Source organism: Arachis ipaensis, chromosome B9 (assembly GCF_059453495.1).
Source record: "Arachis ipaensis isolate K30076 ecotype BB chromosome B9, ASM5945349v1, whole genome shotgun sequence".
NCBI classification, from domain to species: domain Eukaryota; kingdom Viridiplantae; phylum Streptophyta; class Magnoliopsida; order Fabales; family Fabaceae; genus Arachis; species Arachis ipaensis.
The window spans coordinates 23,121,822-23,146,845 of NC_142444.1; the positions used below are offsets into that span (position 1 = coordinate 23,121,822).

The following is a 25,024-nucleotide window of genomic DNA, read 5'->3' on the forward strand; positions in this document are numbered from 1 at the left end:
TAGAAAACTAATGGAAAAGCAAGAAATTATTAGGGTTTACGTGTCTGATATATATTCAGTGTGGAGTTCATTAGCTTGAGCATATTTTTGCGGAGGAGAAATATCCCTTCCTTTGAAGACTTTGGCGTTTCTTCTCACCAAATTGTCTAGACGAGCATCGCCAGCCATCCCCAGGTCCTTCTTTCTTTGCGGTCGTTGTCTTGTAAGCTCGCTCAGTTTCAACCACCACGCCATGATTTTTTATTGTTGTTGACTATTGATGTCGCATAGAGGGAGCTGAGTACTAAACAATGAAGAGTTGTTCCTCTCTCTTTTCCGCACTTAGAGCACACATCTTCAACAAATTATTAATTTCTAAAGTTTTTGAAAATTTACTTTATTTATATAACTTAATAATATGTTAATTTTTTATTTTATTCTCTTATAGCTTTACTTATCATATTCTTAATGACTTTTATACATTAATTATAATATTATATCTCTAATTATTAGACATCTTTTTAATTATTACTTAATGTTTCTTTTTACAATTTGAATTTTATATTTAAAAATACAATAAAAATTAATAATAATAAAAAATTATATGTAATAATAATATTCATTAGGTGACTGTAATTGTAATTGATTTGTAATTCCTTTATTTCATTTCATTATCATTCAAGAGTAGAAAAAACCTAAAGGCCTTGTTTCATTTTATTATCATTGCTAGAAGAAATATAAAGGCGCATAGGCTTAAAGTGAGGCAAAATTCACTTTAGTGCAATTTAAGCACAATCAGAAACGTCGACCTTAAGTACCTAAAAATCACGACTTTAGTTCAATTGGAAGCACAATTAGGATATACCATAAAAATTTATAACAAGTTGTAGTTATCACTTTAAATAGTATGTGAATTGAATTCTACTTTAACACGGTGTTTATATCAAAAGGAGTTGAAAAATTTGAACAATAGACGAACTCATCTAATAAAATTGTTGTCAGTCAACCAATTTCAAAAATATAAAAAATCACACTAACTCTGACGAGTTATGGTAATAAATTGATTTAATTTTTTTGTGTTTTTATGTGTAGTTATAATTGTTAAATTTGAAAAACTAAAATATGATTAAAATGATGACAAAATATTATTAAGAATATTATCAAATTATTTGCGTGATATATTTTGTTTAGTGTGCAGAAAGTTAGTTAACTAAAACTAGCTAAGAAAAAAGCACTCAACTCACACACACTATGGCCCAAATACACACCATCAAAGTCCAATGTTCATTTGCTTCTACCACAAATGTTTCTCATCTGAAATAAAAGCGGGCACTTAGAAAATTAAAAGAATGAAAAACACACTGACCCAAATAAAGATCCAATCCCTATTCGGTGATCCACCAAAATTCACTCTCCTTAAGCTTGAACTCCAATTCATTTGAATTCATTTTCACATCCACCAAACCATTAAATTCTCTCTTCTCTCTCCACTATAAAGTTTTTGTTTATTTGTGACAGTTTTTTTTTTATTTGTGGAGGTTTATAACCTCCATCAAATAATTTGTGGGAGTTTTTAAAACCCCTAAAATTTGAGGTGCCACGAGATTTTTTGTGGGGGTTTTGTATGTGTTTAGTAGAGGTTTTATATTAGATTTTTGTGGCAATTTTAAATTACTTTTGTGGCAGTTTAAAACTCCCACAAATTGATTTTTTAATTTAACAAAAATTAATTATTTTGTGAGATTTTCAAACCTCCACATATTCTGTAATTATTTATTTATTTTTAATTTCAAGTCATTTATTAATCTCATCTCATTTACATACTCTCAAATTAAAAATTTATTTTTTAATATCAAAATTTAAAAACTAAATCTTGACAATTCAAAACACAGTCAAAGAATTCTTGACAATTTAGAGAGACACCCCATCCAGATCGGTAATACAGCCCAAAAACAAAAAGTATTTGATTCAAACATTCATGATGGTAGAATCTACAACTTAATATATATATAACTTGAAAATTAAACATGAAGAATGCTCCGGATGTATCAATTATCAAATGAGATATTTCAAAGAGAATCAATAACCTCTCATTTATCAAGCAGCAAGAAATACAATGTTCTAAGTATAAGGTGTAAAATGGAAAATCAAGTACTTTACAAGTCTTCCTTACAAGTTAGGTTAAAGGCTTCAATTGTGTATTCAGGAACGTGGCTGGGAAGGGTGGAAAACAACCATCAATTTTCATGAGTGATTAACTGCTTCTTTATATTAATCTGTCTTTTGTGTCCAATGATGCAGGTTGCAAAATATTCACAATTGTAGTATAATTGAAACTGCTTTAGTATTCAGGAGAAGATAGAGTGATATAATATCTCTAAAACTTGCAAAGATCCAATGATTCTCCATGATTGTGGAGAAGGCGAACAGCAGCATCAAACATGGGCTCCTTACCATCTTGTGGATCCAAATACATTTCAAGCAAACTGAGGCCATCATCACATTTAAGAATGCAAAATTCCATTATAATGTGCAAAAGAACTTCTAAATAGATAAATAAAGTATTGAAAGGGTTCAAGGGAGACATACTGCATGTAAGCATCAGGTCTGCCAATTTCAGTACAATACTCCTCAGCAGCCTCGCTATCTTCCAACTTCCTGTGAGCCAATAGACATAATAATATTTTAAAATATAAATAAATAAAAATAAAAATAAAAATATTTTTCCAATCTAACACCTTGTAATTGTTTGCATTTAAATGTTCTATTGCATGTCACACAAATTAACCAGAGAATTACAGAGAAATTGGAGAGCTTTGCTTCTATCATTTTAATGAATTTTTATTTACTTATTTATTTATTGAGGATACCTGGTCCTCAAATATCTATGTAATATCCTTCTCTTCTTGTTAATGATATTTCTTCTTTTGTCAGATACTAATAATATTCAGAGGAGTCACGTGAAAGAAATTAAAATTTTGAAGCTAGCTGGGTTACTCACAAAGCCAAAATTTGGAGGACCAAAGTCTACCCCAGTATTCTATACAGAATAGCCTGCCAGTGTCATATAAGCTCAATAAATAAAATCAGTGTATGATAATGATCACAGACAAAGAACTACGTATAAAATACATACTAACCAAAGTCAGATAAACAGAGTTTAAGATAACACAATTAGAAGACTTAAAATTTACCTTTTCTAACCATAACTCTGACCCTTCAATCAAGTCAAGAATTTCTTCTGGATCATACAAGTTAGAGGATTGCAAAAATACTTGCAATCTTTTTCTTACACTAGTCTGAAAGATTGATATCCCAGAGGTATTCTCAGTATTACCACTATCAAGATTTTCAGACTCAAATGCTTCAATAGTTGATTTAGAAAGTGATAGGGCATACAACGTGTGCAACTGAGTGTCATTACAGTCTTGCTCTTTGATCAACCACTGGAGAAACCTACAATGAAAAGAAATTAGGTCAACTGGAGGTACATAGAGCATGTTTGGGAATCATTGGGAAAAGAGTAAAGATCTTAAATATAATAATGTTTTGGTAGAAATGAAATATATTATAATCGAAACTGATAACCTTAAGCTAAAAACAATTTATAAGCGAAACCAATATTTTGAAATTTATGAGTATATTAAACTGCATATATACATTAGATTTTTAGCAAAAAACTTTTATCGTTGCATTTATTGTAAAATAGTTTATTCCACATAACCACACATTTTATTAATCTGAATAAATTCATTCATATAGCAAATACAATGGTAAGCACAAAGAGTCATAGGGTCTAATCATGGATGACGATGCTGCACCATCGCAGCACCAATGCCGTATTTAAAAGTATGGAAAAAGATGTAAAGAAAGGAAAGACATAAAAGGAAAGACTATAGCATGCTCTCCTTAATAAAGGGAAGAATACAATTGAAAGCAGGAAAAATCAGAATCAGCTGTTAGCATCTTTCCAAACTTTAAAATATTAGAATATAGAAGTTTGACGAGCAATACCTTTCTAGAAGGAGATTCTTTGAGATATCTATACAAAAGAGGAAGTTCTCGTTGGAATTGGCTTTCAAATGTTGCAGGTGCACTACACAAGATATATCAATGACCATAGTCATCAACTGGACATGACCTTCTATATTCATATATCTTGACATAGTAATTTTTGAAGGACAAATATAATGCATTTCTGTTTTTTCTTTTGCTGTCAGGCAGGGCCACTGGGGGGGGGGGGGGGGGGGCGGGGTACTAGACACAGCATGTATACCAACCAAAAGCAAGGAACTTGAAAACAGGCATTGCATTACAATTTTAGGAAGTTTAACAATACATAAAGAGGATTATGAGCCAATTTTTGGATGTCAATGTGACCTGTGGCAGAAGTCCACTCATGTATATCTGAATCAAAATAATAAGTAAATTTAAGGCAAATATAAAATGATATAAACCCACCAGCAAGGGCAAATTGAATCTCTTTATAAATTTGACACATTTATCATGACCTGTAAAGAAGCATCAAAAGTTTATGTTTTAATCAAGTTAAGCCATCAAATAATTGAAAAGGATACTAGCATTTGTATAGATGAGCTAACACACAACCCACCAATAACATAGAACAATGACACTTTCAATAGAAAAGAAAATTTACTGGGAGATATGCACCATCAATAGAGAGATTGAAGCAGCCCAGGCGATCTCCAACAAGTGAATCAGCTCCACACTGGAGAACTATTGCACCAGGTTGATATGTTTTTACTATTTTAGAGATGATTTTATAGCACAAAAATTTTCAAAGTTTCAGATTAAACGCAATCAAGTAAGAAATAATGTACAGAGACAAAGTGGGTGTTCATACCATGGGTCGAGCTAGGCAAGCTAACCTGAATGAAGACATAAACGACCGACCTCTTATAAAGGTTAGTCGACACCGACCTCTTCCCAAAGAGCTCGGCCAAATTGCTATAAGGGCCCAAGTAGGCCCAAAGTAGAAGATCACAGCCCATCTAAAGGCAGCTGGCCAAAGATAAGGGGACTCACCCACAAAAGATAAAGATAAGATAACTAACTTATCTCAAGGGAGGTCACTCCACAGTACTATAAATACACTGGAGCACCCAGGTATATACTCATACTCTGATTCTACACAAAACCTGCTTAAAGTCCGTGCTAACTTAAGCATCAGAGTCTCTTGCAGGTACCACCTCCTGGTGATCAAGGTCCAGCCGCATCTCAAGCTCCAAACAAGTCGTACACGACAGCTTCAGTCACCTCAGAAGATCTCGTCCGAGATTAACCTCAAAGTTTCAGGTAACCCTCAGAACATTGGCGCTGTTGCCGGGGAACCTGGAAGTCATCTCATCATCATGGCGGACAACGTTGACAATGATCACAACTCCGGTTTGGAAGAAAGAACCCCACTTAAAAATACAGATCTCACATCAAAGGATGTGCTTCAAACCAAGGGGGACAAACAATCTCCAAACACCGAAATCTTAGATGCCCTCTATGAACAACAGAATTGCCTCAAACAGCTCGAACAGGAGGCCGAACATCAGCGGGAAGCCAAGAGAGACCTCCGGAGGGAAACGAGACGTTGCCGAGAGCTAGAAGACAAACTCACAAAACTCGAGGCCGATCTCAAAACCAAAACTACTCGTTCCAGTCATGAAAATAACTCCCACAAGGATCAAGATCCATTCACTAAAGAGATCATGAAAACTAAAGTCCCAAAGGACTTCAAAGCTCCTGACATGACTCCATACGATGGTACGACTGATCCAAGCCATCATCTCAGCAATTTCAGAAGTAGGATGTATCTCACAGATGCTTCAGATGCAATTCGATGCAAAGCTTTCCCGACTACCTTGACAAAAATAGCAATAAAGTGGTTCGACAGTTTGCCTCCAAGATCAATCACAAGTTTCGACGACCTAGTAGAAAAGTTCCTCACCAGGTTCTCCATCCAGAAGGACAAGACCAAACACGCGCCAAGCTTACTGGGAATTAAACAAGGAGATCGAGAAAGCCTTCGCAGCTGCATGGAAAGATTCAACAAAGCATGTCTCGACATACAAAGTCTCCCAACAGAAGCGGCCATCATGGGGCTCATCAACGGTCTGAGAGAAGGACCTTTTATTTACTCAATATCTAAGAAACATCCAACATCCCTGAACGAGATACAAGAATGGGCCGAAAAGTATATTAACATGGAGGAGAATTTTTGACTAGGAGAAACCTCAAAAACCAGATTCTTCTACCCCCCTCAAAACAAGGATAAAGATTCCAGAAAGAAGGAAGATCAGCCTACTGAAAAACCTAGAAAATACCACAACTACACTCCGCTCAGAGTGTCCCTTGTGGATGTATTCAGAGAAATATACAACACTGAAAAGATCCTACCCCCTCGTCCGATTAAACATAGAAGAGGAGGAAGTCGGACAGAGTATTGCGAATACCATCGGATCTACGGGCATTCTACCAACGAATGCCATGACTTGAAAAATGTCATAGAAAAGTTGGCACGAGAAGGTGGATTAGATCGGTTCTTAGAGTGGAGGAACCAAAGAAGAGAAGAAGGATGAAGAGATCGAATGAACTGAACGTCCCCCTCACACCCCTAAGAGGCATGTTCACATGATAAATGGGGGATTCGCAGGAGGAGGGATCTCTAAGTCAGCACGCAAGAGACACCTCAAAGAGGTATACCATGTTGAAGGAGTAATAAACTCCGATTTTGTGGTTTATCTTGTGCTTATTTTGGAGAATTTTAGCAACTTTTCTCACATTTATTCAATGAAATAGCATGGTTTTGTAATTCTCCCTAGATTTGTGCTTAAGTGTGAAAACATGCTTTTTAGGGCTTAAAATAGCTAAATTCAATTCACTTTAATTCCATTCGATAGCTTGATATATTTGTTGAGTGATTTCAGGTTCATAAGGCAAGTATTGGATGGAAGAAGTGAGAAGAAAAGCATGCAAAATGGGAGAACTCATGAAGAAATGAAGGAACCGTAAAGTTGTCAAGCCTGACCTCTTTGCACTCAATCGATCATAACTTGAGTTACAGAGGTTCAAATGAGGCGGTTCCAGTTGCGTTGGAAAGCTAACATCCAGGACATACAAAATGATATAAAATTTGCCATAGTTGACTGACGTATAAGGGCGCGCACGTGCCATGTACACGTGCGCACCGATGGAGCTGCGTGGGTCCACTTTAAGCAACTTGTTGGGGGCAATTTCTAGCTCATTTTGGGTCCAATCCAACTCATTTATGATGCTATTGAACCCAAGGATTAAGGGGGGAAGGAACCAAGTAGTCATAGTTTAGTTTTTATCATGTTTTAGGGTAGAATTCTAGAGAGAGAAGCTCTCCCTTCTCTCTAGAATTTAGGGTAGTTTAGGTTTAATTCTCTTAGATCCAACTTTCAATTCTTGTTTTGATTTAGTTTTCTCTTCTAATTTCTTGTTGTTACACCTTTGTTCTTCTAGTTCTTGTTGTTAATTTTCCTATTTTGCCATTTTTATGTTTATGAACCATTGTTGAATCTTGATTTCTTTGAATGTAATTTCATGTTTCTATGTCTCTTTTATGTTACCTCCATTGTTATTGTTGATTTCTTGTTGATGATAGTTATGGATCTTGTTAATTTTTGCATTTGGTGATGTTTACTTTTCTTGCACTCTAAGTGTTTGATGAAATATTTACACTAGTTTTTGAGTAGTTTTCTTTACTCTTGGCCTAGGCTAAGGGAATTGAGCGACCTTAAGTCATTGGGTCTCATTGAATTGGTGATTTGAGAATCCTTGGTGATCAATTTGATACCCATTGATACTAACCTACTACTAATCTAATTAGTAGATAGGTTAGAACCTATGGGTTGATGTGATCAAAGCCCTTTGATATACTTCAAGCATAGAAGTAAACTTAATGAGCTTGGTTCCTCATAATTATCAATATTTGGTTTGTAGACAAGGATGGTAATCTCAATTACCTATGTCTAGCCAAGAGTTCTTTTCTTTTATTTTATTAGTTCGTATTATTTACTTTCTTGTTGGTTACTTTTTTTTTTATCAAACTATAAAAATCAAACCCCCTTGCATTTTCATAGCCAATAATTGACCACTTCATTGCAATTCCTTGTGAGACGACCCGGAGTCTAAATACTTCGGTTAATTTTTATTGGGGTTTGTACTTGTGACAAAACCAAAATTTTTTATGTGAGAATTGTTTGTTGGTTTGGAGCTAAGCTTACAATGAAGTTCTTATTTCTAGAATAGAAATTCTAAACCATCGAGCAAATCTCATTATCAAAATGGCGCCGTTGCCGGGGAGTTGCAATGGTGTTACATTATTGGCTATTGTGAATATGTGAATATGTTTGCCTTTTGTTTGTTTGTTAGTTTTTGTTAGGTTTAGGACTTTGTTGCTTATTTTTGTTTGCTTTTGTTTTTATTTTCTCTTATGAATTCTCATCCTCACTTTGGCTATGAGTTTGGCTCAAATTATGTTGTAGGGAATGGGACTACAATGGTAATGTTCCGAGGGTTACCTGAAACTGTAGGTTGATCTCAGACGAAATCTTCTGTACTGGTCGGAGATGACGTGTTCGGCTGGTGGGTGGTGACCGGAGCTGTCGTGTCCGACTTGTTGGACTGACTAGGCAGCTGATCCTTTGTCACTGGAGGATGGAGGTACCTGCAAGGGACTCCGATGCTTAAGTTAGCAAGGGTATTAAGCAGGTTTTTAGTAGAATTAGAGTATGAATTATACATGGGTGCTCCAGTGTATTTATAGAGGTGTGGAGTGACCTTTTTAGATAAGATAAGTTAGTTATCTTATCTTATCTTATCTTATCTTTGGGTGAGGTCAGCTTATCTCCAAGGGAACCGCCCTTATCTCTATAGGCTTGGGCTGCATTTTGGATTTGGGTCATGTTCCTCTATTCGGGCCCTTTATTTGGGCTTTCTTGGTAATCTGGCCGAGCTCTTTGAGAAGAGGTCGGATAGTCGGACCTGAAGAGGTCGGTCGCCTTGTCGGTAAACATCCCGGGTCGGATAGCTCGACCCAGGGTATGAACAGTGCCCCTGCTCGAGCTCGGTCTTTCTTTCTGAGGTCGAGTCTTAGTTTTAGGACTTCGATCTTTTTCTGCTGAAGCCGAACTCGAGCATCTTGTCGACTTCATCTTTGTAGTGTTTCTCCTTTTTGAATATGGAACGTTTTTTTGTTTCTTTCCATTTCTTTAAAAAACGCGCGCCTTTGCCTTAGCGCTCTGGCCTTGGGAATGTGTGAGGGTTTAATACCCTCATTAATTATTTTTAATGCCCCGTTTCCCTTGCTTCTTCATTTTGAATTTTTCATTCAGAAAAAACGGTTTCCCCTTCTCTGTAACTTCTCCTCTTCTTTCTCGCTTTCGATTTTTGCTTGAGACTTGCATCTTTGCGTTTCTTTCTGCGACGTCGTTTGGCGATTTCTTGGTATTTTTCTTGGCTCGAAAGGCGATTCTGTCTCTCCGTCTTCAAACTTTCTTCGAAGTTTCTTCCTTTGTTCAGGTTGGTTCTTCTCTTCGTTGTTCTCGTCATTTTTCTGGTAAAGCTTTGATTCTGACTGAATGCATGTTGAAAAGCTTGAACCTTTTTGTAGTCTTCTATTTGATCGTCACTGTAATGTGTTTTTTCTGGCTTCCTTTTCGTCTTTATGCATACTCCTGGTACTTCTGTTGAGGCTTTTTAGGGCTTTGCATGTTTTGCTGCTGCTTCTGGTTGTTCTTTGATACTTTTTGTAAAACTGCACTTGTTTGCTTCTGCAAAGATTGCCCCTTGATTTTTGCCCTATCGATAGCTTTCCTTGCTGCTGTACTTTGTAGGAGATACTTGTTTTGATTGTCACTTCTTCTTTTTCTTTGCTCATCGTCCTGGGTGGCCAGATACCGATCTAATTTCCCCTCTTTTACTAGTTTTTCTATGACATTCTTTAAGTCAAAATATTCGTTGGTGGAATGCCTGCGGATTCGATGGTATTCACAATATTCGGTCCGATTTTCTCCTCCTTTTTTGCCTTTGAGTGGTCAAGCTGGGGGTATCTTTTCAGTGTGGCAAACTTCTCTGTAGACATCCACAAGGAACACCCGAAGAGGGGTGTAATTGTGGTATTTTTTTATTTTTTCCCCATGTCGATCTTCCTTCTTTTTGGACTCTTTATCCTTATCCCGGGAGGGATAGGTGAATCCAGATTTTGAGGTCTCTCCTAGTCGAGAGTTTTTCTCCATGTTGATGTACTTCTCTGCTCGTTCTTGCACTTCGTTTAGAGATGCGAGGTGTTTTTTCGATATAGATTGGCTAAAAGGTCTCTCTTGCAAGCCATTGATGAGGCCCATAATAGCGGCCTCTGTCGGTAGGCTTTGTATGTCCAGGCATGTTTTATTGAATCTTTCCATGTAGTCGCGAAGACTTTCCCGATCTCCTTGCTTGATCCCTAATAGACTTGGGGCGTGTTTAGTCTTATCTTTTTAGATGGAGAATCTGGCCAGAAACTTCTTGGCTAGGTCATCGAAGCTTGTGATGAACCTAGGAGGTAGATTGTCGAACCATCTAATTGCCGTCTTTGTTAAAGTAGTTGGAAAGGCTTTGCAGCGAACTGCATCTGAGGCGTCGGTGAGGTACATTCTACTTCTGAAATTACTGAGATGATGGCCGGGATCTATAGTGCCATCGTACAAAGTCATATCCGGGAGTTTAAAGTCTTTTGGGATTTTGGTCTTCATGATCTCCTTGGTAAATGGATCTTGGTCCTTGCAAGAGCTATCCTCATGAGAGGGTCGATTAGCTTTGGCGTTGAGATCGGCTTCGAGTTTTAGGAGTTTGTCCTCCAATTCCCGGCGTCGCCTTATTTTCCTTTGTAGGTTTTTCTCGGCCTCTCGCTGATGTAGGGCTTCTTTTTCAAGTTATTTTAATCGGTCTTGAAGCACCTTCATGGCTCCCATGTTTGGAGAATTCTTTTCGTAATTAAGTTGAGGAGTATCCTTTGGTGTAGTGTCCGCATTTTTATGCAGCGTTCTATCCTCTAGATCTGAATCGTGGTCGTTGTCATGGTCGTCCGCCATGGTGATGGGATGACTTCCAGGTTTCCCGGCAACGGCGCCAATAATTCGAGGGTTACCTAAAACTGTAGGTTGATCTCGGACGAGATCTTCTGTACTGGTCGGAGATGACGTGTCCGACTGGTGGGTGGTGACCGGAGCTATCGTGTCTGACTTGTTGGACTGACTAGGCTACTGATCCTTTGTCACCGGAGGGTGGAGGTACCTGCAAGGGACTCCGATGCTTAAGTTAGCAAGGGTATTAAGCAGGTTTTTAGTAGAATCAGAGTATGAATTATACCTGGGTGCTCCAGTGTATTTATAGAGGTGTGGAGTGACCTTTTTAGATAAGATAAGTTAGTTATCTTATCTTATCTTATCTTATCTTTGGGTGAGGTCAGCTTATCTCCAAGGGAACCGCCCTTATCTCTATAGGCTTGGGCTGCCTTTGGATTTGGGTCGTGTTCCTCTATTCGGGCCCTTTATTTGGGCTTTCTTGGTAATCTGGCCGAGCTCTTTGAGAAGAGGTCGGATAGTCGGACCTGAAGAGGTCGGTTGCCTTGTCGCTAAACATCACGGGTCGGATAGCTCGACCCAGGGTATGAACATGTAACATGCATCAAAGATTTGGGAATCAAAGGGAGAGGGAGCCTCAAAGGATTGATCACCCTTCTTGGCAATAACAACCTCCGGTTTATTATGGGTATAATTCTAATCCTAATGCATATCAATCTAATGGATGTGGTGACCCTTATTGTAATTGTCAACAACCACTATCATATGCCTATGAACCACCCCCCTCGACATGACTTTGAACTACCTTACTCACAAGCCCCCTACCACCAAACACCTCATTGTGACCTTAATTCTTATCCACCATACCAACCACCTCATGAACCATACATAGAACCACCACAATTCCAACACAACTACTCCCAAGAACCACCTCAATATACACCATCTCCATACCCTTACCAAGATGAACCAACTTTCGATTATGAAACTTCCTTCCCAAACAATGAACCTTCTTTTTCCACACCACCTCCAATGGATGATTCTCTCCAAGAATGTGCTAGTTCTTACATTCGAAGGCAAGAAGAGAACCAAAAGGAGTTCAAGGAGTTAGAAGCCAAGATAGCTACCATAGCGAAAGCCGTTCGCAATATGGTCTCCTTCCGCCTAAGCCTATGCGATCAAGGAACTCCTATTGTTGAATGTGGAGAAGCAATCAAGGAGCATAGTGAGGGAGTGAGTTTGGTGCTTCAAGGTGGAGAAGAGGAGTTAAAGCAAGAATTGTCACAAGGGAAGGAAGTTAAGACAATTGAGCCGGAAGAAGTGGTTAAAAACCTAGAAGATGTTGGAAGCCCATGGGAGCACATAGTCATAGAGCCCTCTTCCAAGAAGCTTGACATTGATGTTGAGAAGGGTGTACAACCTCCAACACATACCACGGTTGAAGCCTTTGAAGAGATTGACCAAGAGATGGATTCAATCATTGAAGAATTCTTATGCACAATTGAATCCTCTCTAATTGGGTTTGACATAGAGGGTAAGGAAGAAGATACCTCACCTCTCATACCCTTGGTAAGCAATGAAGAAGAGATTGAATTGGAAGGAAGCCACCAAGAAGAAGAGGTTGAGCAAGAAGCAAGCGTCATCATTGAAGATGATTCCGCACTAACTAATGAGTCTTTTGGAATTGATGAATCTCCCTCATTATGCTATGAAATTGATGACAAGGAGGACTATGCACAACCTCCGACACATGGTTTGAGAAATGAAGGGTGTATAGAAGAAGTTGGTGAGCAAGGAATTGGAGTTGAAGAAGCTTGCAAAGAGGTGGAGGTAGTCAAGAAGGAGCACAAGGGAGTAGACCTTGCATTGTCTAAGTGTGGGGAGGTCCCCTTCCTAAGTCACCATCATTCAACACAACATTCAAGTGGGTAAACTTTCTATCCCTAAGCTTCACTTTCACACTTGAATACGGTTTGATTGAAAATGATGGTCAACTTAGAGCCCTTTGTGGAGTTAGGAGTAAGAGAGAATTGTGTAATGGTGGGAAACATCACTCTAAGTTTAAGATGGTTGCATGCTCAAAGTTGAATGACAATGGTTGGTGTAGAACCAAATTGCATGGGTCTAGGAGAATGTTTGGATGCTTGATTGAGAATTCACAAGCATTGTCACCCAAATTTAACTATGGTAGTCAACGAGAACATGGGTGCAAGAACAAGGTTTGGGACCCCGGAATTCATTTCCACAATCAAAACTCTTGGGGCCTTGCCATCTACCTAAGCTTACTTGAAGGCCTTGTGCACCTAATTTGGGATCCCGGTGGACATTGGATATGCAAACAATGGTGGGGATTCAAGGATGAATTCAAGCATAAATCACCCTAGCAAGGACCCCCACCAAATGTCCAACTTAAGGACTTAAACTAAAAGTGCTAGGTGGGAGACACCCCACTATGGTAAACTCTTTCCACTCTCTTTTAGATTTGGTTATTAAGTGATTGGAGTTGCCATTGTAGGTAGTTTTTGTTATTTTCTATACTCTTATATATTTTGCTTTGATTGATTGGTTGTTTCTTAGTTTGTTTTGATTAGTTTAGTTGTTGTTAAATTGCTTTTTGCTTGAGGTGTAAGTTTTGTTTGTTTTGTATTTGAAAATTTTTCAAAAACTAAAAAGATTTGTTGTTAAATTTGATTTTTGATTGTTTTAGAATGTTTATAGATTAGGAGAGTGCCCTGCCTTTAAAAAAAAAAAGTGGACATCGGCGCGCAAGCATGCTGTGCGCGCGCACCGGTGTGGTTTCACAACTCCTAGTACTAAAATCCGAGAGTTGTGCCCACTTTATGCCTACTTTGTGCCAGGCGATCCGCGCGTAAGCACGTATGGCGCGTACGTGCCGATTGTCCCTGCCGCATCCGCACGTAAGCACGCATGGCGCGCGCGCGGATTATTCCTGCTGCATCCGCGCCTAAGCACGCATGGCACGCGCGCAGATTTGCACCCTGTTTTTGTCCTTTCTCCTTTCTCCTTCTTTCTTCTTTTCTTCTTCTTTCTTTCTATTTTTTTTCTCTTTTTCTTCTTCTTCCTCTCTTGAAAAATTCTTTTTTCTTAAAAAATAAAAATAAAAATAAAAATAAAAAAACAAAAAAATAAAATAAAAAATTTCTTTTCTTCCATCCTCTTTTATTGCATTTGCTTATTTTCATTCATTGCATTTTAATTTTATTTTTGTAACTTGTTTTCTCTTCTATTTTCTAAGTTTCTTATTTTAATAATGGTGTTGGATTCTTATATTCAATTGTTGAGAATTTCTTGGTTAATCTTGGTGCTTTGTGACTTGTTTGGCATTAATTGTAATATTTGCTCTACACACAAGATTAGTGCTTTAGTCCTTCCTGATTCATGATCCCTTGTTTTTGTACCTCATCATCATTGAGTTAGGATGGGACCAAATGCTCTCATGCTTATCATTAATCTTATTTGTGTCAATTATTGATTAAGCTTGATGCAACATGCTCTTCATGTCATTTGCCTATGCTTTGACTTTACTCTTGCATCAAGTATTAGTTGATATGCCCTTAGCTTATATTGTTTTCTCACTTATATGTTGTAGCTACCATGTAGTAAGAACCATACTTTTATTTGGCATTAGCCCCGCCTATGTTCTATTTGCTTTGATATCTTTGTTGTAGGCTTAATTTTCTTTCTTTTTCTTTCCTTTTAGGTTGGCCACCAAGAAGGAAAGGAATGGAAAGAATTCTAAATGGGGGCAACAAACAAGTTCATCCACACAACCTTTTGAAGGAGTTCATCAATTGTAGCAACCCGTCCACATTGATCTCCTTTGCATGCACCGAGGACGGTGCAAATTTCTAAGTGTGGGGAGGTCGTCCGACCGACCTCCATGGGTAACAACTTCCTTTTTCAACACCAATTCTTGATTTCCTTTGCTAGTTAATTGTTGCATTACATGATAGGTTGCATGTTAGTTAGAATTTGTACATATTTCACCATTTCTTTTTATATTAGGACTACTTGGTTAGGGTGATGATTTCTTTTCCAAGAAAAATTATTTTAGGGCATCCTACCAATTTGAAAAAAAATTTTTTGTGATGAACTTGCTTGAAGAATTTATTTTGAAACATGGTTTTCGAGCTAAGAACACAAGCATGTGAGTTTTGAGCCAAATTGTGTGGTTACATCTTATAACCACTTATTCTCATTCTTGTGTGCATTGTTCTCTTTCTATAATTGTAATATTTGATTTGTTTGATTCTTTATGTCCATTGTTCCATGTATACATGCATTTATATGATTGAGGCCATCATTTCATTTAGCTCACTTACCCAAATAGCCTACCTTTCATCAACCATTGTTAGCCAATTTTGAGCCTATTTAATCCCTTTTGTTCTTAAGTTTAGCACATCACTACCCCTAAGTGAAAAACAATAAATATCCCTTAATTTGAATCTTTGATTAGCTTAGGCTAGTGAGGGTGTGTATCATTTGGGTATGAAAAACTTGAGACATTGGTTGAGGTAAAAGTGTAATTTTTATTTTTGTTAAAAATATTGGGAATAGGGTACATATTCATGCACTATATGTAAAACCATATGCATTGATACATTGTATATACTTTAGAAAAAAATGATGATAAAGAAAAAGAAAAAAATTTTATATATATATATATATATAAAAGAAAAAAAATAGAAAAAGAAAAAAAAGAGAAAAAGAAATAAAAAAGGGGACAAAAATATCCCAAAGTAAAGTTCAATAAAAAAATCAATGCATATGAAATGTGAATTAAAAAGAATGCATGAGTATGTGAAAAAGTGGGAATCATGGGTAGCTAGGTACTTTATTAGAATTTATAGGTTGTTATATAGGTTAAGTGAGAGCTTAGGTTAATCAAAGATCCAAATTTCAAGCTCACTTGACCATATGCATCCTCACCTTTACCCTAACCCCATTACAACCTATGAATAAGTCCTCATGATGAATGTATGCATGCATTGAATAATTGTTGATTGTTAGATGAAAAATAAATCTTAGAAAGCATGAGTAGAAGAGAATTGAGTGAATCGACCCTATACACTTGAGCGACTAGAGCGGATACACTTCCGGTGAGGGTTCGATGCTCAATTCCTTGTTCCCGACTTTCATGAGCTTTCTTCTTGCAAGTCTATTTGAACTTCATTTTGATATTTGAATTGGTAGAGTTTGTGAATCGTCATATAACCTTTGCCCTACTTGTTCATACATGCTCTTGGAGATTGATTTATTTTTGACCAAGTAGGTAGAATCATTTTGTATTTAGTTGCATTCATATAGATAGGTACATATAGTTTCTTTGCATTGAATAAATATTCATACCCCTTTTTCTTGTCCTTCTTTATTCTTAGCATGAGGACATGCTTGGTTTAAGTGTGGGGAGATTTGATAAAACTTGATTTTTTGGTTTATCTTGTGCTTATTTTGGGGAATTTTATCAACTTTTCTCACATTTATTCAATGAAATAGCATGGTTTTGTAATTCTCCCTAGATTTGTGCTTAAGTGTGAAAACATGCTTTTTAGGCCTTAAAATAGATAAATTCAATTCACTTTAATTCCATTCGATGCGTTGATATGTTTGTTGAGTGATTTTAGGTTCATAAGACAAGTATTGGATGGAAGAAGTGAGGAGAAAAGCATGCAAAATGGGAGAACTCATGAAGAAATGAAGGAACCGTACAGCTCTCAAGTTTGACCTCTTCGCACTCAATCGACCATAACTTGAGCTACAAAGGTCCAAATGAGGCGGTTCCAACTGCGTTGGAAAGCTAACATCCGGGGCTTCAAAATGATATAAAATTTGCCGTAGTTACCTGATGTATACGGGCGCGCACGCGCCATGTACACGTGCACACCGATAGAGCTGCGTGGGTCCACTTTAAGCAACTCGTTGGGGGCAATTTCTAGCTCATTTTGGGCCCAATCCAACTCATTTCTGATGCTATTGAACCCAAGGATTGAGGGGGGAAGGAACCAAGTAGTCATAGTTTAGTTTTCATCATGTTTTAGGGTAGAATTTTAGAGAGAGAAGCTCTTCCTTCTCTCTAGAATTTAGGGTAGTTTAGGTTTAATTCTCTTAGATCCAACTTTTAATTCTTGTTTTGATTTAGTTTTCTCTTCTAATTTCTTGTTGTTACACCTTTGTTCTTCTAGTTCTTGTTGTTAATTTTCCTATTTTGCCATTTTTATGTTTATGAACCATTATTGAATCTTGATTTCTTTGAATGCAATTTCATGTTTCTATGTCTCTTTTATGTTACCTCCATTGTTATTGTTGATTTCTTGTTGATGATAGTTATGGATCTTGTTAATTTTTGCATTTGGTGATGTTTACTTTTCTTACACTCTAAGTATTTGATGAAATGTTTACACTAGTTTTTGAGTAGTTTTCTTTACTCTTGGCCTAGGCTAAGGAAATTGAGTGACCTTGAGTCATTGGGTCTCATTGAATTGGTGATTTGAGAACCCTTGGTGATCAATTTGATACCCATTGACACTAACCCACTACTAATCTAATTAGTAGATCGGTTAGAACCTATGAGTTGATGTGATCAGAGCCATTTGATATACTTCAAGCATAGAAGTAAACTTAATGAGTTTGGTTCCTCATAATTATCAATATTTGGTTTGTAGACAATGATGGTGATCTCAATTACCTATGTCTAGCCAAGAGTTCTTTTCTTTTATTTTATTAGTTCGTATTATTTACTTTCTTGTTGGTTACTTTTTTACCAAACTATAAAAATCAAACCTCCCTTGCATTTTCATAGCCAATAATTGACCACTTCATTGCAATTCCTTGTGAGACGACCCGGAGTCTAAATACTTCGGTTAATTTTCATTGGGGTTTGTACTTGTGACAAAACCAAAATTTTTGATGTGAGAATTGTTTGTTGGTTTGGAGCTATGCTTACAACGAAGTTCTTATTTCTAGAAGAGAAATTCTAAACCATCGAGCAAATCTCATTATCAAGGAGGAGACAGGCCGGTCGACCTCCCCAATATCACCTTCACTCAAGAAGACGCTGTGGGCATCATCCCAGGGCATGATGACCCCATGGTCATCACCATAATACTTGCCAATGCCACCCTCCATAGGACACTAATCAACTAGGAAAGTTCCGCGGATATCTTGTTCAAATCCGCCTTCGACAAGCTCGGCCTACAAGAAAAAGAGCTCAGAGCGTATCCGAATAGCTTGTTTGGACTCGGAGACACCCCGATTCAACCACTAGGATACATCTCCCTGCATACAACCTTTGGGAAAGGAGCTCAAAGGCTTACCATCTTTAGTGACTCCTAAGTAGTCACTTCGCAAATAGAAGGGAGCTATCAAGCTAAGGATCCCACTATGAAAAAATACCTTGACAAAACCAAGGAACAGCTCGAACAATTTAAGGGATATGAGGTCCGACACATACCTCGAGAACAGAATGCCAAAGCTGATGCACTCTCAAAACTAGCCAGCACCAAGCCAGGGGGCAACAATAGAAGTGTCATCCAAGAAACACTCCAGAGTCCATCAACCTTGGAGGCAAAAAAGATTCTAGCCATATCAGGACAGGATCAAGGATGGATGACTCCCATAATCAACTACCTCAAGTCAGAAACACTTTCCACAGACAAAAAGGAGGCAAAAAGGCTAGTACGAGAAGCACAATACTACACCATAATACAAGACGTCCTATATAATAGAGGAATCTCTACACCTCTCCTAAAATGCGTCCCGACCTCCGCTACAAAGGAAGTTCTCGAAGAGGTCCACAGTGGCATGTACGGCAATCACCTCGGAGCATGAGCTCTTGCCAAAAAGGTACTCCGAGCTGGTTTCTACTGGCTGACCTTGCAAAGGGAAGCAACAGAGTTTGTCAAGACATGCCGACCATGCCAGAAGCATGCCAACTTCCACATAGCTCCACCTGAGGAGCTCATCTACGTCACTTCACCCTGGCCATTCGCAAAGTGGGGACTCGACCTCCTCGAACCTTTCCCCCAAGGGCCCGGACAAGTCAATTTTCTCATTGTAGGCATAGACTACTTCACAAAGTGAATTGAGGCAGATCCATTAGCTAATGCCACAGCCCAAAGAAGTTGGAAATTTCTATACAAAAATATTATCACAAGGTTTGGGGTTCTATGCTCCATTACCACAGATAATGGTACCCAATTCACCGACACAGGCTTTAGAAATTTGGTGGCTAATCTAAAAATCAAGCACCAGTTCACCTCTGTAGAACACCCACAAGCCAATGGACAGGTGAAAGCCGCCAACAAAGTCATACTGGCCGGGTTAAAACAGAGATTACAAGGCACCAAGAGAGCTTGGGCAGAAGAGCTCCCACAAGTCCAATGGGTATATCGGACAATACCGCACTCAACTACTGGAGAATCACCATTCCGATTTGCTTACGAAATGGAGGCAATGATTTCCGTAGAGATAGAATAAGGATCACCTAGAATGATCCTCTATAATGAAGATACCAACTCCCAGGCTCAAAGGGAAGAGCTCGACCTACTTCCAGAAGTCCGAGAAAGAGTTCGGATTAAAGAGGAAGCCCTAAAGCGTCGAATGGCTCTGAGGTATAATCGAAAGGTAGTCCAGCAAAGCTTCACCACCAATGATCTCATCTTAATCTGAAATGATATCGGAGCAGGTCGTTCAGGAGAAGAAAAGCTAGCAGCTAATTGGAAAGGACCATACCGAGTAATAGAAGTACTAGGGAAAGGTTACTACAAGGTGTCTGACCTCGAGGGACGAGAGCTACCAAGGTCCTGGCATGCCTGTAACCTAAGAAGGTACTATAGTTAGAAAATAATAAAAGATCTTAAGGTCAAGGTGCACTCTTTTTCCTGAAAAGGTTTTTTAATGAGGCGCCAGGCTAAGATCTACAAAAATTGCTCGACCTAGAAGGGTAAGCACTCACATGTATACACTCTTCTTCATATTTCTATCTTTTATTATTATTTGAATAAAGTTTTCAGATTTTCTAAAAAGTTTCCTACCAAGACGCATTAATCTAAGCTCATAAAACGCAAAATTCATCGCCCAATTACAAAGAAGTCGGCAAGGTGAAAAACAAATTCATCGACCAATTACAAAGAGGTCGGCAAGGTGAAAAAACAAATTCATCGACCGATTACAAAGAAGTCGGCAAGGTGAAAGAGATAGAAGCAGATTAATGCAAGAAGTTACAAAAAGTAACCCATAAAAAGTGACCTGACGTGGTCTGACTAAAAATGGATTACTAAAAATAACTTAATAAGGCCCGACAGAGAAGTCGGACCAAAGAAAGGATCAATAAAAAGGGACGAAGACACCTCCAAAAGGTTAAAAGTGCTTCGCTGAAAGGAACAAGTCTTGCGAAAACAGACATTACTTAAAAAGTGAAGGCACAAGTCAAAATAGAGCTAAAAAGTCATCCAAGCAAACTATAAAGAAAAGGTTTCCCTTGGAACACTACCTAAAAAGTTGTTGGAACATGACTAAAAAGCTCACGTCAACATCAAACTCAAGACGCAAAGCAAGCACGACTCCGAGAAAGTAATAAAAAGCCAAAAAGGTTAGAAATAACTTAAGGCTCAAACATGCTTAGCAAAAAGGGGAGCTGCTCTGCTCTGACAAAGGAACGGTCTCGAAGCAGGGCTACGAAGAAGTCGATAACTAAAAAGGTTCTATAAGAACACTTAAAAGTTATCAGACAAGTTAGCCCGGACACCAAAGGACCACCTCGCTCAAACAGAAAGCAAGGCATGATTCAAAAGGGCCAAAACCCATACTCAAAAGAGGTCGGACAGTGAAAATACCAAACCTCTATAAAAATCCACAAAGGTTGCAAAGGAAGGAATAACATATCAGCAAAAGTATACCTGCTATAATAAAGCATTAAAGACTCAAAAGGCTACTACTGAAAAGCAGCCTCAGAATTTAAAGTATTTTGTTTTGCAAAATAAGGTTGCTAAGAAAAGCGACCAAATGTCAAAAAGGTCAACCAAAGACTTACACAAAAAAAATGAAAAAAGTTCAAAAGTCCACAAGTCAGACTATAATACAAGCACAGAAAATTACAAAGGATCTAAATTCTCCCCAGTAGCGGCATCCTTGGCTGAAGGAGGAAGAATGGTCGCGATCGGGACGGCATCGACAGTTCTATCAGGACGATTTAGGATCTGCACGTCGGGATCGGACTCTGGCTGGTCGACCTCAGAAGGGGCAGAAGAGGCTGAAGTAGCTACGGCTTTCCCTGGCGGCACAAGAGGAGGACTCTCGTCCTCGTCATCTGGGGCAGGCACGATCTTGCTGTCCTCCACTACGTTATCTAAACTGAATAAAGTGAGATCGAGCTCAGGGGCAAGAACTTGGACCTAGACCTTCAAATTATCATATGCATCAGTCACACTACCCACCAGATGACCCTGGAGCTCAGCATAGTCAGACTGAGCAGACTCAAGCCTCTTCTTAAACTCCAGTAGCTCGCCATAAGTACAGGTGTAGCTCTTCTTGTACTTTTTCGCCGTCTCTTCAGCCAGATTTGCAGCTGCCTCAGCAGCAATAGCCCGTGACTTCTCCCTCTCCACATCCAGCTCTAGCTTAGCCACCCTGGCATCCAGTTCATCCTTCAAGCCCTTAATCCTATCAAACTCAGCCTTGGCTTCCTCCATAAAAGCCTTAGTGGCATGAACATGGGACTCCTTGATAACCCGGGAAAGGGCCGCCCCAACATTGGCCACTCGGATACTACTACTCACAACAAAATCAAGATGATGAAGAATTGACACATCATCCAAAGGAATATTACCATGGGGAGAAATCAATTTGGTAGCAAAACCCACACCATCAAAGTCCTTGGCATTCAGATCATAAGAAACAACAGTTTTTTGACATTTTGGGGGAGGACCATCAGCAGTAGCAGCACCAGAAGTTGGGTAAACAGGGTCAGAAGGAATCGTCCGAACTTGAGGAATCGGAATGATCTTCCTCATCCCAGAAGCATCTGAAGTCGGCTTCTGCAGAAGTACCTGAGAAGACCCTTCCCCCGAAGCCTTCGCCGATAAGTTTTGAACAGCCGTTGCCTTCTTAGCTCTACGGAAGGCCTTCATAGAATCCGTAGATTTCACCATTTCTAAAAAAGGAACAAGGAAAACAACATTAGAAATCCGTAAGGAATAAATTGCCAAATAACAGAAGAAAGCCATTATAAAATGAAGACAAACACTACCCAGCTCAACACGAAGGAGGGAAGGATTTCCTAGAAATCTCTTCGTGTCCAGATGAGGAGGCTCTCCCCAGTTCTCCTCTAAGACACCAACAACAGCTTGTTCTAACTCGCTTAAGCTCTCCCAAGAATATTTAACAACTACTGGGTCATTTTGCCACGACAAAGGAAAGGTGGGTTCATTATTTTCGTCTAAAAAGAAAGGTCGAGCATCCTTAACAGCTTAAACCTTGAAGTAATAATTCTTGAAATCACGGAAAGACTCGTCATACATAGAAAACACTTTCTTCCCTTGAGTAGCTTTGAAAGAAATCCAAGAGGCTTTCTTCTTAGCTAGCCCAGGATTTGTCAACACAAAAAGATATAGAAAGAGAGTCTGGGTAGGTCGGACACCCAACTCCTGACACAACAGTTGAAAAATCTTTATGAAACCCCATGAGTTCGGATGGAGCTGGGAAGGGGCCACATTACAAGACCACAGTAGGTCAGTCTCAAAGGTGGAAAAAGGGATGGTGATGTTCAACTGAATAAAGAAGTAGTCATAAGCATAGAAGAAGGGTCGTTCTCCCTGAGTCAAAGGAGGGAAACTAACCCTCTCTTCAGGGTCAGGCGATAACAGCTCATAGTTCTTTTCATCATCCCTATTGCTATAGATCCTATAGAACCTCCTAAGCCTCTCGCAGTACTCCAGATCGGCCACAGCAACGCACATAAGGACTATAGAGTCCAGCCAGTCGGCCATGCCCACGGGGATCTTGGTAGACATCTCAACAATATTTTTTCGGGAAGACATACAACAACTACACCTACAGCAAAGGAAGATAACAAGGGTCACTACTAAACAACTCGGACGAAATCAACAAAGAAGGAACAGCCAATCAATATAGAGGCGGGGCAACAAAAAGGGCACCCCAGGGTCTACGAAAACAAGGAGTATTCAACAAAGCCCAGGGGCACCCTTTGGAGGCAATAACAGAAAGAGAATCCAGAAAAGGAGAAGACGCAAAAATTGGAATTGGAACACTAACCAACCCTAAACCTTTTAAACATGCAAGAAGCTCAACCTAAAATACCAGCATTCCCTCATACATTCCCTAATATAAGCAAAACTACTGATAGGCAACAGAAACCTCAAAGGTGCACATTTTAGTAAAAACAGGAGCAGCAGGAAAACCACAACGTCGATCGAAAACAAAGACATAATCTTTTTGTGAAAGGATCAAGCTTCTCAAGACAAACTCAGCAAAAATCAAAACTTTGCAAACATGCAACAGTGAAGGCATACATAAAGACGACTATCGAAACATAAAAAGGAAGGAGAATACCAGCCTATAGAGGAAGAGGAAACAAGCGCGAAGGAAGGCTCAGACAGAAGCAACGATCGAATCTGCGCCAAAGAAACGCTCTCGGGCAAAGAAGATAGAAAGCTTGGGGGCGTGAAAACAAGAAGAAGTCAGAGGAACGAAGCGCCTAGCAAACAACAAGCAAAGAACGAAGAGAAAGGAAGGAAGAAACTGAAAGTGATTCTTTAGAATTCAAAATGAAATATGAAAGAGGGAAAAGAAGAAACGGCAAAGGGAAATTTAATGAGTTTTTATACCCTCGCACGTTCCCAAGGAAGCGCAACGCACGCTACGATCAAAAAAGAAAGAGAGAAACGCTTCGCATTCAAGCAAAAGCAAGCCTGCCAGAAGTTACACAAGAAGATCGACCAAAAGCTAAATGCCCGAGCACAACTTCCTCAAAGGGGTCGAAGTCTAAAGACACGACCTCAAGGGAAAGATCGAACTCGAGCAGGGGCACTGTTCATATCCTGGGTCAAGCTATGCGACCCGGACTGACTGAAGACAAGAGCGACCGACCTCTTAAGGTTGGACCGCCACCGACCTCTCCTTAAAGTGTTTGGCCAAATCGCCATAAAGGCTCAAGCAGGCCCAAACGAAGGAGCGCAACCCATTCTAAAGGCGGCTAAGCCTTAAAAGATAAGATAAGATAACTAACTTATCTTAAAGGACACCCCATGCTACTATAAATACACTGGAGCACCCAGGTATAACTCATACTCTGATTTTACACATAAAAACCTACTCAAAGCCCGTGCTAACTTAAGCATCGGAGTCTCTTGTAGGTACCACCACCCTCCGGTGATCAAGGATCAACAACCGCACCAGCTCCAACAAGTCGAACATGATCGTTTCGGCCACCACCGCAGATCTCCTCCGAGATTGACCTTCAGTTTCAGGTAACCCACGGAACAATTATGTAGGAGATAACTTCATTTTATCTCATAAATCGTAAATAACAGAATCAGAGCAAGGAAGAAGAAGATGACTCAGCCATGTATCCTGGTTCAGTTACCTCGTACAATGTAACCTACATCCAGTCTCCACCACAAAGTTAGTGGAATTTCTACTATCTTTCCAAGTATTCAATACAAAAATTTCCAAGAACTCAACATAATCCTATCAAGAACACACAAGTTTCAACATAAACTTGACTTGGCCAAGGTAACTACCTAGACTCAACACACTAAGTTCTTATCCAACTTAGCAAGGGATACCTCTCAAGTACATGAGACAAAACAGAAATACAAACAAAAAAAAATATGAAATCACTCTTGCCTTTTTTCTCTGAGTGTTTCTCTCAACCTTTTCTCTCTATGTCTTTTTTTCAATGCCTCACT

At 39.0% G+C, this 25,024-nt stretch overlaps 1 long non-coding RNA gene across 1 annotated transcript; it reads right to left on the reverse strand.

Annotated features, from left to right (window-relative positions):
- Positions 1-2,046: 2,046 nt before the first annotated feature.
- LOC110267108 (uncharacterized) lies at positions 2,047-3,882 on the reverse strand. The gene is made up of 4 exons (XR_002354443.2): positions 3,174-3,882; positions 2,981-3,033; positions 2,569-2,637; positions 2,047-2,465 (listed from the first exon to the last, which is right to left on the reverse strand). It is a non-coding gene; the product is annotated as an uncharacterized LOC110267108 (long non-coding RNA).
- Positions 3,883-25,024: the final 21,142 nt, after the last annotated feature.